The 14,697-nt window shown below is 44.2% G+C and overlaps 1 non-coding gene across 1 annotated transcript; it reads left to right on the plus strand.

The window, feature by feature from the left end:
* Nucleotides 1-14,237: 14,237 nt before the first annotated feature.
* Nucleotides 14,238-14,309, plus strand: trnaa-ugc (transfer RNA alanine (anticodon UGC)). Its single transcript has one exon. It is a non-coding gene; the product is annotated as a tRNA-Ala (tRNA).
* Nucleotides 14,310-14,697: the final 388 nt, after the last annotated feature.

Genomic DNA, 14,697 nt, shown 5'->3' on the forward strand with positions numbered 1-14,697 from the left:
TTTCACAGTAACAGATTGAAACGTACATTATCATTCACAATAATCTTCACAGAGATTAAGATGTAATCCTACACCAAAACTCACACACATTGTTTGATTAAAACAAAATCCCAAAGTGTATCCATAATTACAAATTAATGCTCGACAAAAGACTGTGCATACATTAATGAATTAAAGACACTGTTTCAAGCAATCGACTCTAACCTGACATAAGAATATAGAACGAATCCAGACTTGCATTTTGTCTCAGAGACTGAGTTACAGAATAAATTCCACACTCACATACAGCACCAGAGACTGACAGATTCAGAATGAATCCCACACTCACATACAATACCAGGGACTGACAGATACAGAATGAATCCCACACTCACACGCAGCACCAGAGACTGACAGATTCAGAATGAATCTCTCACTCACACGCAGCACCAGAGACTGATAGATGCAGAATGAATCCCACACTCACACACAGTCTGACATCTACTGGCCGTAAGGTAGAACTGTAACAGAGTGGAACAAATTCACATTATCTGTCGTTGTGACAGAAACAGGAAAGTGTGCAATGTGAGGAAATAGTTTCTCTCTGTATCTTCTACTCTCGTATTTTTTCAGTGAGAAATTAAGCCAATTGATTCATAATAAAGTTTTTGTTTTGCTCATTCCAAAGTTGTGAATTAAATTTCACTCTACATTGCGCAATATTTCTGTCTGATTTCTCAGGACACGATTTATATTAATTCAAATAAACCGAACTGAAACACGAATAAAAACTGAGCGCAAATCTGGAAGTTTCAATGGCGAACGTCAAAGGTGAAAAGGATAAATTATGCAAAATATTATACCGAAAATGCTGGAAAGACTCAGCAGGTCCGGCAGCATCTGTGGAGAAGGGAAGCTCGGGTTAACGGTTCAGGACTATGACCCTTCTATAGATCAGAAAGGTTAATCCGACATAATTTAAATAAGGAACGGGAATCAGCAGAGGGAAAAACTTCAAAAAATCAATTAATTTCACTGAATCCGAGCAATTGTGTCCCGTATCCACTGTACAGATCAGGGGAAATAATAATACAAAGGAACAGAGTTAAATTCAACATTATGGGGGAAATAAATGAATTTTAAAAATATTGTTAATACAAATTAGACCTGTTTCGGTTTTGGAAAAACTATCCCTCTGAACAGCATCAGATCGGTTCCAGTCTTGGTGTTAGTGATTTAATCGTGCTGGGATTCAAAACTGTTAGAATTAACTGTTTCGAAGGCAGCTCTGCTCACCACTGCAGCACGTTAGTTCACAAGGAGGGAAAAATAGAGTGTTTCTCTGGAGTTTGGAATTTGGTTTTCTAGCACTTTAAACACAGACAATAAATAGTTTCCAAACATCAGCCACTGAACAGACACAAATAGCTGGTGGAATTTCTCATTGATCGATATTAAATAAGAAGATGACAAAAGAACATAAGAACATAAGAACATAAGAAATTGGAGCAGGAGTAGGCCAATCGGCCCCTCGAGCCTGCTCCGCCATTCAATAAGATCATGGCTGATCTGATCCCAACCACAAATCTAAAGAACACAAGAAGTCGGAGCAGGACCCGGCCACATAGCCCCTGGGCCCTCTCTGCCACCCACAGGGCATTGACCGATCCGAACTCAGCTTCATGTCCAATTTCCTGCCCGCTCCCCATAACCCCTAATTCCCTTTACTTCTAGGAAACTGTCTATTTCTGTTTTAAATTTATCTAATGATGTAGCTTCCACAGCTTCCTGGGGCAGCAAATTCCACAGACCTACCACCCTCTGAGTGAAGAAGTTTCTCCTCATCTCAGTTTTGAAAGAGCAGCCCCTTATTCTAAGATTATGCCCCCTAGTTCTAGTTTCACCCATCTTTGGGAACATCGTTACTGCATCCACCCGATCAAGACCCTTCACAATCTTATATGTTTCAATAAGATCGCCTCTCATTCTTCTGAACTCCAATGAGTAGAGTCCCAATCTACTCAACCTCTCCTCATATGTCCGCCCCCTCATCCCCGGGATTAACCGAGTGAACCTTCTTTGTACTGCCTCGAGAGCAAGTATGTCTTTTCTTAAGTATGGAGACCAAAACTGTATGCAGTATTCCAGGTGCGGTCTCACCAATACCTTATATAACTGCAGCAATACCTCCTTGTTTTTATATTCTATCCCCCTAGCAATAAAAGCCAACATTCCGTTGGCTTTCTTGATCACCTGCTGCACCTGCATACCAACTTTTTGATTTTCTTGCACTAGGACCCCCAGATCCCTTTGTACTGCAGTACTTTCCAGTCTCTCGCCATTAAGAAAATAAATTGCTCTCTGATTTTTCCTGCCAAAGTGCATAACCTCACATTTTCCAATATTATATTGCATCTGCCAAATCTCCGCCCACTCACCCAGCCTGTCTATATCCCCTTGCAGGTTTTTTATGTCCTCCTCACTCTCTACTTTCCCTCCCATCTTTGTATCATCTGCAAATTTTGATATGTTGCACTCGGTCCCCTCCTCCAAATCGTTAATATAGATTGTAAAGAGTTGGGGACCCAGCACCGACCCCTGTGGAACACCACTGGTTACTGGTTGCCAGTCCGAAAATGAACCATTTATCCCAACTCTCTGCTTCCTGTTCGATAACCAATCCTCCACCCATGCCAGAATATTACCCCCAATCCCGTGATTTTTTATCTTAAGTAATAATCTTTTATGTGGCACCTTGTCGAATGCCTTCTGGAAGTCTAAATACACTATGTCCACTGGTTCCCCTTTATCCACCCTATACGTTATATCCTCGAAGAACTCAAGCAAATTTGTCAGACATGACTTCCCCTTCATAAAGCCATGCTGACTTTGTCCTATTAAATTATGCTTATCTAAATGTTCCGTTACTGTCTCCTTAATAATAGACTCCAAAATTTTACCCACCACAGATGTTAAGCTAACTGGCCTATAATTTCCAGCCTTCTGCCTACTACCCTTTTTAAATAACGGTGTTACATTAGCAGTTTTCCAATCTGCCGGGACCTCTCCTGAGTCCAGGGAATTTTGGAAAACTATCACCAAAGCATCCACAATCCCTACTGCCACTTCCCTTAAGACCCTAGGATGGAAGCCATCAGGTCCAGGGGATTTATCCGCCTTGAGTCCCATTATTTTACTGAGTACCATCTCCTGAGTGATTTTAATCGTATTTAGCTCCTCCCCCCCGAGAGTCCCCTGTTTGTCCAGTGTTGGGATATTCTTAGTGTCCTCTACTGTAAAGACTGAAACAAAATATTTGTTCAGCATTTTTGCCATCTCCATGTTTCCCACCATTAATTTCCCGGTCTCATCCTCTAAGGGACCTATGTTTGCCTTAGCCACCCTTTTTCTTTTTATATAACTATAGAAACTCTTGCTATCTGTTTTTATATTTTTTGCTAATTTCTTTTCATAATCTAACTTCCCTTTCTTAATCAATCCTTTAGTTACTTTTTGCTGTCTTTTGAAGAATTCCCAATCTTCTATCCTCCCACTAAGTTTGGCTACCTTATATGTCCTTGTTTTTAGTCGGATACGATCCTTGATTTCTTTACTTAGCCACGGATGGCTGTCATTTCTTTTACACCCTTTTTTCCTCAGTGGAATATATTTATTTTGAAAGTTGTAAAATAACTCCCTAAATGAACACCACTGCTCATGTACCGTCTTACCCTTTAATCTATTTTCCCAGTCCACTTTAATCAATTCCGCTCTCATACCATCATAGTCTCCTTTATTCAAGCTCAGTACGCTTGTTTGAGAATCAACCTTCTCACCCTCTAATTGGATATGGAATTCAACCATGTTGTGGTCGCTCGTTCCAAGGGGATCCTTAACTAGGACATTATTAATTAATCCTGACTCATTACACAGGACCAGGTCCAAGGTTGCCTGCCCCCTTGTAGGATCAGTTACATACTGCTCAAGAAATCCATCCCTGATGCACTCAATGAACTCGTCCTCAAGGCTGCTCTGCCCAATTTGATTTGTCCAGTTAATATGATAATTAAAATCCCCCATAATTATGGCTGTTCCCTTATTACATGCCCCGACTATCTCCTGATTAATACTTCTTCCAGCAGAGTTGCAACTATTAGGAGGCCTATATACTACGCCCACTAATGTTTTTTTTCCCTTATTATTCCTTATCTCCACCCAAACTGTTTCATTATCTTGATGCTTTGTCCCAATATCATTTCTCTGTATTACAGTGATTCCTTCCTTTATTAACATAGCCACCCCACCTCCCCTTCCTTCCTGCCTGTCCTTCCTGATTGTTAAATACCCTGGCATATTTAATTCCCAGTCGTTGTCACCCTGCAGCCATGTTTCTGTAATGGCCACAAGATCATACCCATACGTAGTTATTTGTGCCGTTAACTCGTCCATTTTGTTACGAATGCTACGTGCATTCAGATAAAGAACTTTCAAATCTGTTTTGTGACGCTTAGTTCCTGCTTTTTCCTTTTTTAACACTTTACCTATTACTCCATACCTTCTGTCCCTTCCTGTTACGCTTTCCTCTCTCTCCCTGCTCAGGTTCCCAACCCCCTGCCACTTTAGTTTAAACCCTCCCCAACAGCACTAGCAAACACTCCTCCTAGGACAGCGGTCCCGGCCCTGCCCAGGTGCAGACCATCCGGTTTGTACTGGTCCCACCTCCCCCAGAACCGTTTCCAGTGTCCCAGGAATTTGAATCCCTCCCCCTTGCACCATTCCTCTAGCCACGTATTCATTTGAAATATCCTCCTATTTCTACTCTGACTAGCACGTGGCACTGGCAGCAATCCTGAGATTACTACCTTTGAGGTCCTATTTTTTAATTTACCTCCTAACTCCCTATATTCTGCTTTTAGGACCTCATCCCCTTTTTTACCTATATCGTTGGTGCCTATGTGCACCACGACAGCTGACTGTTCGCCCTCCCCCTCCAAAATGTTCTGTAGCCGCTCCGAGACATGGCTGATCTTCGACCTCAACTCCACTTTCTCGCCCCATCCCCATATCCCTTGATGCCATTAGCGTCCAAAAATCTATCGATCTCAGCTTTGAATATATTCAACGACTGAGCATCCACAGCCCTCTGGGGTGAAGAATTTCAAAGATTCAAAACCCTTTGAGTGAAGAATCTTTTCCTCATGTCGATGCTAAATGGCCGACCCCTGATCTTGATCCTCTGAACTCAAGTTCTTGACTCTCCAGCCAGGGGAATCAGCCTCTCCGCATCTACCCTGTCAAGCCGTCTAAAAAATTGACACGTTTCAATGCGATCATCTCTCATTCTTCTAAACTCCAGCGAATATAGGCCAATTTTACACAATATCTCCTCATAGCACAATTGCAACAAGTCCTTATTACTCTTATATTGCAACACCGTTGCAATAAAAGCTCACATATCATTTGCCTTCCTCACTCTTGTTAGACCCTTGGGAGCTCACTATTTCCAGTATATTTGTCATCTATTCCTTCTATAGGAAAGATAAATTAACGTTGAAAACATTTTGCTGCAATTATACCAGTTTATGTTTTGGAAACAATATCCAGCTGAACTGCAACAAATTCGGTGGCAAACCTAATGATGGAAATAATTTAATAAGAATACTGAAATGCGATGGCTGGGAATCGAACCCGCGTCAACTGCTTGGAAGGCAGCTATGCTCACCACTATACCACCATCGGTGACAAGCGGGGATGATCAAATTGCTCTCAAACATCAGACCCTGAACAGACACTGCAGGCTGTTGGATTTTGTTCTTCATTTAAACTGGTTTCTGACGGATCCTTTCTCGCTCTGTTGCAGTTCCCGTTTCCGCCCAGTAGATGACGCCAACTCCCAATCAATGGAAATTACACAACAGCCAGTAATTCTTCACCTGATATCGGACTGAAGAGACAGTCGATACCTGCACATTCCTCCAGAACTCCCCACTGGAGTTTGAAATTACATTAATATTTTACCGGTTAGTAACGGTCCGGGTGTTAGTCCATTATTATTCTGTTCTGGTCAAAACAAATGTACCAATGAACAGGACGCTGTCTGACCCTGACAGCTCACCTTCAGTCCATCCCACCGGGCAATGTGTGTGATGGGAAATAATCAGCAACCGGAAAGGAGCATTTGATTTTACACGTTTCAGGATTAAACATTTAATATTGAAATCATATTATTTCCAGACTAATAACAGCAAATAATTTCATGTTAGAATCACATCTTGTATCATTTCACAACACCGCATTTGTCGGGTAAAATATAATTCCTGTCTGCTATTTCCAAATGTATTTAAAGTATTGGATTGATATCAGTTACTTTAGTGAACTCATTGATGTCAATAGATAGTAAAATCAGGCGCGGTGAATAACGGGCGCCCGATCCGCTACCGCCCGTCTTAGGCCACCGCCAAACGTGAAACTCTAATTGACTCTAATTGACTTTTTATTTAATTGCGGATGGAAAGTCTTCAGACGTTTCTATGATTTAACTAATGTAACAATTAGATTCAGTGGGTATTTCACCCAGTTCTTCAGCTCCTCTCTGAATTTCGTCTGGGTCACAGCATAAATACACGTGTTGGTGCAGGAACTGAGAAGTTGAAGCATGAATCCGGCTGACTCAATGTCACTGGCCGTATAGAACTGGGCGTTTGTTATTCGCAGAGAGATAACATAAAAAACTTCTGCGCTCCATAACAATATAAAACTGCCTGATATACTGAAGAGTAAAATGATCGATTTCCTTCGGTTCTCCATCTCTGGGTCCTTGTGATTCTCTCCATTGCTGCGGCCCCGGAGTCCCCTGCGGACTCTACTGGCCGCTAAAATGTGCCTGGCGGTGAGAACATTGAACAGCAAAATCAGAATGAATGGGAGACAAGGAGTTAACACAAGATTAAACAAGTCAAACGCTGCCCATGCGGGTGAAGTCAAAAACGTCGGTTTCAAGACACAACCCCGGGGTACATTTTCCATTATATATTCCGGGCCAATTACAAAGTACCAGGGAATGTTTAGCAAACAGCTCAGCGCACTCACCACCCCGATAACAACAGCCGCCGTTTTCTCGTTGCAATATTTTGTTTTCAGCTTCTGACAACAAATGGCCACAAATCGATCAAAGGTGAAAACCACTGTGAACCAGACAGAGGCCGCTGTGGTTGCATAGATCAGGATGGCGATGAGACGGCACACGGGGGTAATGGTCAAGAATGAAACTGGGAAATAAATCTCAACAATGCGCCACATTATGACATCAGTGATAACGACCAGGAGATCGGCCGCCGCCATTCCCACCAGGTAGCGAGTGACACATTTGGAGAGGCCGCACTTTCCTCGGGACAGGATTACAATCGCCACCAAGTTAACTGTAAGAGAGAGAAACGGAAGGACAGAAATTACTGATCAGACCTGGAGACAAAGCAGCAGTTTGAGAGAATCTGAGGTGAAATTTCCAGCGTTGTTGCTGCATCAAACGGTGGAAACTGGTTCACTGACCTGGGCAGCGCTTTCGGACAGAGAAATGTTTTCAAACACAATTATGAATAATGAATTGGGAAATTGATACAGAGAGTGAATAAAGTGAGCACCAGATCCACTGGAAGGGCCGAGTGAGGGGGCAGTGCCGGTGGGGAAGGGAGGACGTATTTAAACACCGGGAGTCCAACAGGTTGAATCCGGATTTGGGCTCCAGATGGACGGGAAAGTGAGCGAGGGACGAGAAGGTGAGGGGACAGGGGGAGGTTTGTTGCTCTGGGTGGAGAGAGCCGACTGGGGCTGGCACAAAACGGGAAAGACCGAGATCCGTGGGGGTGAGTTTGAGGCTTCGTATTGGATTAGAAGAGGCAACTGGAGGCCGAGCGAACGAGTGCGTTTGGGAGGGAGACCAAGGAAAAGGACATGTATGAACTGGAGGGGAATCAGTAGCAGATAGTTTTGGAAAGCGAATGAACTGAAGGAACGGATGAGGAGACAGAGGATTCGATGCCGTGGGAGGAGAGGCTGGGATTCACAGGGAGAGACTGCAGCAGAGTGTTAGAGGAAATCTAATCAAGAGGTCCAACTCACACAATCCAATTAACGAATTCAACCATTAATTTATTGGTTATTGGTGTCAATGAACTGCTCGTTGGTTACATAATGTGTTCAATAAATTTACTTTGCATATTCAACTAAAATTACATGAAAATACAATCATTGAATTCGCTTCGTTCTTTATTGAATAAAACTGACACATAGCTTCTAGAATGCAATATCCCCATAATTAAATGCGATAAAGAAATCAATGATCCTATTCTTTAGATACATTTCAATTATGTTTATTTATTCAATCAGTAAACAAGTGAAAGGAACATTCACATAAACAGACTAAGGATCTGATAGTGATAAACACACCCGGAGAGAATACAATAAAACTCTTACAATCTGACAACATTCTAATAACACCTTCAAATCACATTTCCTCTTCATAATTGTACTGGAAGGTTCAGCAGTTCATTCCGATTAATTATTCACACCGCTGCTGCTCTCTCTCTCCCCTCTCTCGTTCTCCGTGTGTGCATTTTTCTCTCTGTCTATCTCTTCCTCTCTTTCCTCCTCACCGTCCCTCTCGTTTTCCTTCTCAGTCGCGTTCTCTATCGCTGCACTCTATCTCTCCGCACTGTCTCTACTCTTTCTCAATGCCCCTTTCATTTCCTAGTAAATCCTAACATCCTGCGACTGTTTTCTCTTCACCAGCCCCGTGTTCCAACGATTCTATTCTCAGTGTCAGTTTGTTAAATGGTGAAGCCTCTGTGAATATTTTAATGTTTCCACAAATCATCCACGTCTCCAGCTGTTCACCTACACTGTTCACTTCATCTACAATTCATGGAATAAACAGAATCGAATGCCTCTCCCAGACACACCTCACAATAATTGAAATTCCTTCTCCTGTAATTACAAAGTACAGCGTTAGATGGCGGCATTGTTCAATTAACAAAACGCCAACATCTCCGCTGCTGCTTCTAATCTATCAATAAATAGAACGGCTCATGATCTCAACAGAAACAGTGCAAACTGACAAAACGTAACCTCAAAATATTGCATTTTACATTGAATTCATCCAAAGCGAATCAGAGAACGAGATGTGAAAGAATCAGCAACAAACTCAGTTCAGTAGCCAAACATCTGAAGCGGTGTCAGATACACACACAATGAAATCATCTTTCATAACAGTGATAACCAATAAATACATTAAAATCCCTGTTAAACCGTACCATGTTATCGGGGAGGGAGGACATTGCGCCGCCTCCTTGTGACACCGTGACCGTGAGCTGTCTCATTATCAATCACTGAAAACACATTGATGAAAAAATATTCCAGGAGAGGTTAGTTCCACAACATGAAACTGTTCACAGCTCCTGATGGTCTGATACCAGCTCTTAGCCCAGACACCTGATTCCAATACATTCAGTACAGAGAATAATACAGTAACAATGCCAGGGTTGGATATACAAGATCATAAGGCACACAATGCAGCTGCTATAAGACAACAATAGCAGAGACTTAGGACAATCGATCAACTGATAGAACAGAACAGTCCACTGTATAATACACGATGGGAGAAAAATAATGCCAAGTACAGCAGCAGAGTTAATACCGATTTAGACCATGAACAGCTGAGATAATGGCTTACCTGGGATTCCAACGGCTGCGAGAACTGGATAATAAATACATTCTATCTGATACATTATTGAATATCCCATTTCTGTGAGAAGCAATGATTTCTGTTGGCCTGGAAACCGCAGCTCCGGCAGGCAGTCTGTGTTGATTCATTACAGCGATCCCTGATTTATACAGGGGGTAAATCTCCACTGACACGGTTATACCCCTGATCATTGCTATTAGTTACAGTCATTTGAACAAACAGATTTCTTCAGCAGCTTTGCCTCCTTGTAAATGATGACGTGGATATATCACAAACATCTCAAAGTTCAGAACCTTGTCTTAATGAGACCTCTCTCAGGAATAAAGTTAAAAGCTGTGCTCAGAAAGTACTAGTCCAACAACAATGAGCGGCTTCATTTAGAGTTTTCATATAATTGTATTGACCATGTTCACTCCTGCCCATTCAATTATAAATTTTACAGATTTCTCCACATTGTGCATTGAATCCAGGGACACAAGTAAACCCGTTTCACTCTGTTCCTGCAGTTTCCCAGTTAAAGTATGAATTTTGAGTCTCTGACACGAAGACAGTCTCTAAAAGGGACTCCATCCTTTCAGGCAGTGCTTAACAACCCTCTGTGTAAAAAATATGCTCCAGATTTCCCCTCTAGTTGTTTTGGCAATTATTTTAAACCTATGACCTCTAGTTACCAATCCAGTTGCCAGCGTATGCAGTTTCCACTATTTGCTCTATAAAAAACCCTCATTATTTTGAACACCACTAATGGTCTCCCTGTGCCTTCTCTGATCTAAGGAGGACAATCCCAGCTTCTCCAATCCCTCCACATAACTGAAGTCACTCATCCCTGGCATCACCCTGGTAAGTCTTCTCTGTACCCTCTCCAATGCCTTGACATCCTTCTTAAAGTGTGATGCCCAGTGTTGCACACAATACTCCAGCTGAGGCCTAACCAGTCTTTTTGTGAAGGTTTAACATGACTTCCCTATTTGTTTATTCAATGCCCCGATGTAAAAACCCGTGTATCCCATACGCTTGCTTAACCACCTTATCAACTTGCCCTGCCACTTTCAAAGATTTGTGAATATGCACCCCCAGGTCCGACTGCGCTTCCACCGCCCTCAAAACAGTACATTGAGTTACATCGAAACCACAGCACAGAAACAGGCCATTCGGCCCAACTGGTTTATGCCAGCTTTTAGGCTCCACACGAGCCTCCTCCCTCCCTACTTCATCTATCCCTATCAGGACACCATATTTCTTTCTCCCTCTTCTTCTCATCTAGCTTCCCTTTCAATGCATCTACGTTATTTGCCTCAACTACTCCCTGTGGTAGCGCGTTCCACATTCTAACCACTCTTTAGGGAAAGACGTTTAACCTGAATTCCTGGATTTATTAGTGACTATCTAATATTTATGACCTCTAATTTTGGTCTCCCTCACAAGTGGAAACATTTTCTCTACATCTACCCTCCCAAAACCTTACAGAAAAGAGATCCATCCTGTTCAGCCTTTCCTGATAAGGATAACCTCTCAGTTATGGTATCACCCTTGTGAATCTTTTTTGCACCATCTCCAATGCCTTTATATCCTTCCTATAATATGGCGACCAGACTGTGCACAATACTCCAAGTGTGGCCTAACCAAGGCTCCATAAAAGTTTAACATAGCTTCTTTGCTTATCAATTCTATTTCTCTAGATTTGAAACCCAGTGCTTGATTTGCCTTTTTTTAACCTGCGTCGCTACTTTTCGTGATTTGTGTATTTGTGCCCGAAGATTTTATTAAAATTTCAAAATATACTTTATTTCTTAAAATTTAAGGATATACACATTTCAATGTAAATCACAATTACCGTTCAAAACAATACAGATCGTTCACACAATGACCTCATTATTATAATTCAAATCACAGAACATATCTTCGAATACATGCTGTACAATACAATGTGAAATGGCCTTATACAGTGGCCTTTCCCCATAGAGCATTTATGTAGGCCGCACCTCATTTCATTACATCCCTCAGCACGTACTCCTGGAACTTGGAGTGTGCCAGTCGGCAACACTCGATCATGGACAGCTCCTTCAGCTGGAAGACCAGCAGGTTTCGGGCGGACCAAAGGGCCAACTTCACCGACTTGATGGTTTTCCAGAAGCAGTTGATTTCTGTCTTGGTGTGCGTCCTGGGGAACTGCCCGTAGAGCACAATGTCCTGTGTTACTGAGGTGTTGGGGATGAACCCGGACAGATAAAAATACATCTGTCTCCACATCTTCTGCACCAAGGGTCAGCCCACCAGGAGATGGACGATGGTCTCCTCCTTGCTGCAGTCTCGAGGGCAGCTCGCGGTGGTTCTGAGATTGCGTGAGTTTTGGAAGGACCGCAGTGGCAGGGCCCTTCTCACCATCATCCAGGCTACATCCTGGCGCCGGTTGGTCAGTTCTGGCAATGAGTCATTCTGCCAAATGGCATCGACCGTCTGGTCGGGGAACTGCTGGATCAGATCCGCCCTCTCCTTTACCTGCAGGACTCCCACTGTCTGGCGGCCTTGTGGTCGTCAGGATCCTCTCCACCTGGGACAGGTGGGGTTGGGGGATTACGGTTCAGTTGGCCGAGACGTCTTGCGTCTGCTCGGCCAGCGTGGCCAGACCCAGCCTTCTCAGTGTGGGGGACAGGTAAAAACGCAGCACGTAGTGACACTTGGTGTTTGCGTACTGGGGCTCTACACATATCCCCAGGCAGCCACACACAAAGGTGGCAATCAGCATCAGAGTAGTTTTGGGGACAGTCTTCCCCCCTTTGTCAGGGGTCTTGGACGTGGTGTCCCTGCGGACAAGTTCTGCCTTGGACCTCGAGACAAAGTGCAAGATAGCTCGGGTGACTGTGACGGCGGATCAGCGGGGTATGGGCCACACCCTGGCCACGTGGAGCAAAACTGCGAGTACCTCACACCTTATCACCAGGTCCCTGCCGGTTATGGAGAGGGAGAGCCCCACCTACATAACAAGCTTCTGTTTGGACTTGGCGACCCGCTCTCCCCATTTCATGGTGCAGGCCAGGAACCCCCCGAACCACATGCCCAGCACCTTCATATAGTCGAACCTAACAGTGAAGGGGACAAAGGACTTGGCCTCCACTTGCCAAATAACATGGCCTCGCTTTTATTTCGGTTCACTCTAGCCCCCGAGGGCAGCTCGAAACGGTCGCAGATGCCCATCAGTCTGTGCACCGACCGCTGATCAGAGCAGAAGACGGTGACGTCGTCCATGTAGCGGAAACCTTTAACCTGAGAGCCTCCACTGCCTGGGATCGTCACCAACCCCACCCCCCCCCCCCTCCCCCATGCCTGCGACCTTCCTGATGGATGCAGCAAACGGATCGATACAACACACAAACAAGACCACAGAGAGAAACAGCCCTGCCTGACTCCAGATGTGAATGGAAAGCTCTCGGACTCCCAACCATTGATTAGGACTGCGCTATAGATTTCTGTGTAGAGCGGTCGGATCCAATCGCAGATTGCCTCCTCAAACTACATTTTAAAGAGCACGTCCATCATGTACATGTGGGATATTCAGTCGAAGTCCTTCTGCTGGTCCAGGCTGATGAGCCAGGTGTTCACCCCGCATCCTGCACGTAGGCGATCGTATCACTGAGTAGTGCCAGGCTATCAGGCATCTTCCTGCCAGGTACAGTACAGGTATGATCCGGGTGGATCAGCAGCTCCAGAGCAGAGCCGGTTGGGAGGACCTCAGACAGAATCTTGTAGTCAACATTTAGCATGGAAACGGGTGCCTAATTTCTGATTTCTTCCGTCTCGCCCTTCCGCTTGTAGATTAGGATGATGATGCCTTTCCTCATGGACTCTGACATGTTGCCTGTCAGAAGCATACCCCCGGACACTTCCACTTCTTTGAAACTGGAAATAATCTACCACCTGGCATACCCACCTTGGATGGTCTCATAAAATGAGAACAATCAGTTCTTCTTTCCCTGTTTAAAAAAGCATTTCATCTGGGGATATCGCTCAGTGGTGGAGCGCAAGGTCCTGTGTTCAATCCCCAGCATCTCCAAAAAAAGTTTCAACAGAATTACGCACGGAAAGGCGAATCGCGCTTTCTGAGCGCAGCGAGTTCCAACTTCTGAGGCTCCACAAGCATTAAATTGCCCCGGAGCAGGACTTCATCTCACGGTCTCATCAGCAGCTCAGCTCATCGCCGCCGCCGACTGACTCGAATGTGTGACAGGGCAATGTCAAGCGAGCAGTCCCAGCTCTTGTTTGACACTGTGTCATTCATCCATCTCACTTTATGATTCAGAGGTTGGATGTCAACCTCGTCACTGACTATTGGCAATTGTATTTTTTTTATTTCCGCTGACTTTTTTTTGGAAAGTTCAAAGTAAAGAGGAGCAGATACCCCGTGAACTGAAGCAGAGGTTGAACATTTGGAGCACGTGTGAGGACTGGGCCTCTCGTTGTCCGGGAGAGACAGAGCGGAAAGCCCACTTTTTTATTCTAAAGTTGAAGCGTTTTTTCCTGAGGGGATGCAGCTCAGTGGAAGAGCGCATGCTTTGCATGTATGAGGTCCCGGGTTCAATCCCCGGCATCTCCAAACGCTTTATGTTTCGAATTTTGAAAAGATCCTCTTGTCCTCACCTCACCTTCACACACAAGGACAGGAAAGGGTTTCTTCACCTCGAGAAAAACCGAACGCTCTGCACACGATAAAATTCAATGGAAGCACGCACGCGCTTTTGAAATGGCTCCCATCCCGGGGCTGGAGAGCGGGCCCAGTATTAATAAGAGAAAATAGGATCACGAGTCGGACATTCGGCCCTTCGAGCCAGCTCCGCCATTGGATATGATCATGGCTGATTCTCGATCTCAATACCCCATATTCCCGCTCTCTCTCAATACCCCTTGATGCCTTCTGTGTCTGGAAATCCATCTCTCGCCTTCTTCAGTATATTCAGTGACTTGGCCTCCACAGCCTTCTGTGG

Source organism: Heptranchias perlo, unplaced genomic scaffold (genome assembly GCF_035084215.1).
Source record: "Heptranchias perlo isolate sHepPer1 unplaced genomic scaffold, sHepPer1.hap1 HAP1_SCAFFOLD_60, whole genome shotgun sequence".
In the NCBI taxonomy this organism is placed as follows: Eukaryota; Metazoa; Chordata; class Chondrichthyes; order Hexanchiformes; family Hexanchidae; genus Heptranchias; species Heptranchias perlo.